This window comes from Malaclemys terrapin, chromosome 20 (assembly GCF_027887155.1).
Source record: "Malaclemys terrapin pileata isolate rMalTer1 chromosome 20, rMalTer1.hap1, whole genome shotgun sequence".
NCBI lineage: Eukaryota > Metazoa > Chordata > Testudines > Emydidae > Malaclemys > Malaclemys terrapin.
In genome coordinates, this window is record NC_071524.1 from 16,321,566 (window position 1) to 16,326,438 (window position 4,873).

Here is a 4,873-nt window from a genome sequence, read left to right on the forward strand (position 1 = left end):
GTGATGCCTCGGTTTTTCGCCCACAAAATAGCTACCGACTGCTTTCTTTTCTACCTGGAGATCGCAACGCGTTCTTAAAAGGTTCCCGTCCCTTTTAAAAGTGTCGTTCTCTGGCCAGCGGGGTCTAGGGGTCAGAGTAGGGCAGCTGGCTGGGGGGGCAGGGGAACTCCTGGGGTCCCTTCCCAGCTTTGGGAATGGGGATAGGGACACAGGGATGTGGTTCGCCCAGAGCCATCCAGCAGGCCAGAGACGGCATCTCCTGAGTCTGTCCTGCAGCTATGATGCGGTTGCTGCTTTGCGGCGTGAAGCCCTCGGTGTTTTGTTCTGCTTGGCCCCAGGGAAGATCCAAGCGCCCTGTGTCCATGCCAGCCGGGCTCCCCTTCTCTCTCACTCACAAGCTGGAGCTTAAATCATGACCTGTTAGGTTCACTCCCTCCGGGGTACCTGGCATTGGCCACTGTCGGAAGACAGGACACTGGGCTAGATGGACCTTTGATCTAACACAGTACGGCTGTTCTTATGGGGACCAGCCTCAGTCCCTACTGATGGGGAAACTAAGGCAAGGGGAGGAGAAGCCACTTGCCTAAAATCCAGGGGCAAGTCGGGGGCAGCTATGTGCCTAGAACCCAGGAGTCCTGAGACTTAGCCCCCATCTAGGAAACTGTACAGCCCCCATTACTGTAACAGGAGTGCTTATCCCCTATGTCCCGTCCCCCCTGGTCTGGTACTAGAGATAGAACCCAGGAGTCCTGGCTCCCAGCCCTCCTTGCTCTGATCACTAGACCCCACGCTCCTCCCAGAGACAGGGATGGAACCCAGGAGTCCTGCTTGTGTAATTATAGGCGGGAGGGTGTTTCTCCGAGGGGCTGAAGCCCCCTCATGCCTGGCTCCTAAAGCTCCGGTGCTGAAGGGAGCCATCCCCTACGGCCATGACGGGTTCTCAATCTGCCCTTCCCTGGTGGTGATATGGGGTGGGGGCTTCCTCTGCGTGGGGCGTGGCTCTGTGGAGCCAGATGGGCACCGATCCTGCGGGCAGGTGTTGTAGCCTCTGAAACCGACGAACGTCCCTTGTCTCTGGAATTCCTCGCCCGGTGCGCTAGATTGGTGGCAGCGCGGGGATCCCGTCCAACTGATCTCTTGCGTAGAAGAGACGTGTCGGGCTGGAAGGAACCTCGCGAGGTCTCCGAACCCTGCGCCGAGGCAGGACCACGTAACCCTACCCCAGCCCTGACCCGGGTTTGTCCAACCTGTTCTTAGCAACCTCCGATGCCGGGGGTCCCAAGCACGGAGCTGAGCTCTGCCAAGCCAGCACCTGTAGGAGCCCAGCCTCTGATGTCTTCAGAGGGCACCCAGCCCGCCAGAGGCCTTGTGATGGCTAACTACAGCTCTGTGGTGCCCTTGGCCCCAGCCCTGCCGCAGCCACTTATGAAGTTCAGAGTCCCACGCTGCCGCCTTGTTCCTAGCAGCCCTCTGCCCCCTAAGCCACCCGCCAGCTCGGTGGCTGTGTTGCTTTCAGCACAGGGGATGTGTGCAGGCGTCCCTGGCCTGCCCTGCCCCTCTCCTCCTTCCTGCCCTCCCACTCCAGGCTGCAGGGAATGGGGGGGGCAGTGATGCTGGGGTTCCTGAATCCCCACACCTAGAGCCCACGTTTCACAGGCAGAGCAGGGGGGGGGTGAGGGGGCTGCGGGCACCTGCTCTGGGCTGAGACATGGGCTGCTCCGGTCCCTGAGCGACCCCCACTGCCAGCTCTCTGCTCCCAGGTCAGTGGGGGGCAGGGTCTGTGGCCAGCGATGTGCAGGGGGGTCAGACTGGATGGTCCCTTATGGCCTTAAATTCTCCAAGTCCTGGCTTGCGGCCGCTCCTGCTATTCCAGGTCTGCATCCACCCCCACCCCCCAAGCTCTGCCGGTGCCCCTCACTCCCGACCCGCAGCCCCTGCTAGCCCTGTCCCCCCCAGCTCTGCCAGTGCCCCTCACTCCCGACCCACAGCCCCCTGCTAGCCCAGCCCCCCCCAGCTCTGCCGGTGCCCCTCACTCCCGACCCACAGCCCCCTCCTAGCCCAGCCCCCCCCAGCTCTGCCGGTGCCCCTCACTCCCGACCCGCAGCCCCTGCCAGCCCAGCCCTGCCCCCCAGCTCTGCCGGTGCCCCTCGCTCCCGACCCGCACCCCCTGCCAGCCCAGCCCCCCCCAGCTCTGCCGGTGCCCCTCACTCCCGACCCGCAGCCCCTGCTAGCCCAGCCCTGGGCTCCCCACAGCCCTGCCGGTGCCCCTCACTCCCGACCCGCAGCCCCCTGCTAGCCCTGCCCCCCCGGGCCACGTTGCCCTCTATTCTCTGTGTTTGCCAAACAACGCCGGGGCCTGCCCGCTGGTCTTGAATTGCCATTTACAGCCTGTTTAGACCTCTCATTCCCAGGAGAAGGGCGCCCTCTGCTGTCTGAGTGCGGTATTAACTGAGCCCGCAGCTCCTAAATTCAAAGCGGGGCAGTTTTATGATAGCAGCTGCAAAAATCTGATTTTGGCCTTATCACCCCCCACCCCACCTCACCTCACCCACCCACCCCGGGCGCTCCCAGGCCCACGGCCTCAAATAAAACACCTGCTCTGCCACTTTCAACAACATAGAGCTTATGCACGCCTCTGACTAGAGCTGGGGATAGAACCCAGGAGTCCTGGCTCCCAGCCCCACCTGCTCTAACCACTAGACCCCACTCCCCTCCCACAGCTGGGGAGAGAACCCAGGAGTCCTGGCTCCCAGCCCCCCCCTGCTCTAACCACTAAACCCTCCTCTCTCACTTGCTCCAAGGCAGCGCTCACCGCTGGCGCTTCCTTGGCAGCATTTCCACAAAGGATTCCTTGGTGGAGGGTGGGATTTTGTGTGTTGCAAATCGCCGCATTAACCCCATCGCTGCGGCCTGCCGGTGTCCAGCTGGGTGGTGTTTAAAGGGCAGCTGCTTCATCTGGGGCGAAGTTGGGACATGCTGGTAGGCAGAGGGGCTGGAACGTGAGAGCTGCCCATTACGGACCCAGCATCAATGACACAAGGAGGGGCATTTTCCCAGCACCCCCAGCCGGGCCCCTAAAGGGGGACGTTGGCCAGGCTGACCTCCAAATGGCCAGCAGCTAGCATCAGGCTGTGGCCGGGGCGGGGGGGGGTGGGAGTGCCTGGTCATAGAGCAAAAGGAAAACCAGTTCCCAGCACGCTTTCCCACCACAGGGTTTACCCCACTAGGCTGAGTTCGGGGGTGGCAGGGGGAGATCTCAGCACAGCCATGGGGTGGGGGGACAGGCTGCAGATTGGAGGGGCAGGGGGTTGTGTCTCCCTCTCGGGCCTAAACACGGGCCTAGCGCTAAAGGGGATCGCCCTCAGCTATAAGCAATGTAGGGGTCTAGGACACACAGCAGAGCAGTTCTGCTCCCATCCACTAGAGGGCAGTTTTATAGAGCGATCCACGCACCCAGCCCCACTGCACAATCACTGATTTCAGGGCTTGGCAGGTTGGTCTCCTGAGGGAGGAGAGAAAAGCGCCGCGCAGTCTGGGTATATTCTTAATGCAGTTTGTTTGTTGACACCGTATGCACCAGACCTGGAGCAGAGGCGGTCGCAAACGGCATGCGCCCAGTCCCCTCCGGCAGGGATCGGAGTGCAACATCTGTGCACCATTCCCAGGGGGGCGACTTTGCACCAAAAATAAAGAGAGGAAGGCAGAAAGGAAAGGCTCCTGCTGCTTGCGACAGCTCCCCCCACAAACAGGTGGCACCGGCTAAATTCACCCCGGCCACAGTGTTTGTTCAGAGATGAAACATCTGCCCATCTGCTAAGTAAAGATTTGCTCAGCGTGTGTGTGACAGTGCTGCCTGGCGACGCCTGCCACAGCCAGAGAGACAGGTGGGGAGCTAAGCCACAGCGAGGAAGGGAAGGTAAAACGTTATACACACATGTGTGGCAGGGTTGTGTTGGTGTATGAGCATGTGTGAGAGAGAGAGCATGACGGGCATGTGGTATGTGTGTTATGCACAGCTGGTGCGCGTGTGTGTGTTGCATGTGTGTGCATGTGTCATGCATGGTAAGACTGTGTGTGTTTGTGAGGTAGGTGTATGTTTGAGACAGAGACGCCTGGCGGCGGGGTGATGCATGCTGGGACTTGAAGTGTGCATGTGAGGTCGGAGGCCTCGTACAATGGCTATCCCATGTCCCCAAGCCTCTCCTAGCGAAGGAGCTGAGCGGTTTCCTTCACATGGTCACCAGTGGGGCTTGTGTTATACAAAAATATTATTTGTTGTTCCCACTTGGAGAGAAACATTCCAGTTTGGCCTGTTTGTGTCTTTTATTTTGTAAAGTTTCCTCAGGAAAAGGAGTGGGGTGTAGTGGTTAGAGCAGGAGGGCTGGGGCCAGGACTCCTGGGTTCTATCCCCAGCTGTGGGAGGGGAGTGGGGTGTAGTGGTTAGAGCAGGAGGGCTGGGAGCCAGGACTCCTGGGTTCTATCCCCAGCTCTGGGAGGGGAGTGGGGTGTAGTGGTTAGAGCAGGAGGGCTGGGAGCCAGGACTCCTGGGTTCTATCCCCAGCTCTGGGAGGGGAGTGGGGTGTAGTGGTTAGAGCAGGAGGGCTGGGAGCCAGGACTCCTGGGTTCTATCCCCAGCTCGGGGGAAGTGGGGGATTGTTAGTTCAGGGGAACTAGCAGAGAGCAGGAACCTGACCTGACATACGTTGGCCTGGCTGGGTCAACCCAGGGGGTCGCAGCACCCTTACCAACGCTGCTCCTTTTACACTGAGCCGCAGACCCACGTACAAAGGGAGGGATTGATCCCACCTCCCCCAGCGGGGTTATCTCGGGATTCCCCCAGCCTGACGCTCCCCTCGCAGGCAAATCCCAGGCG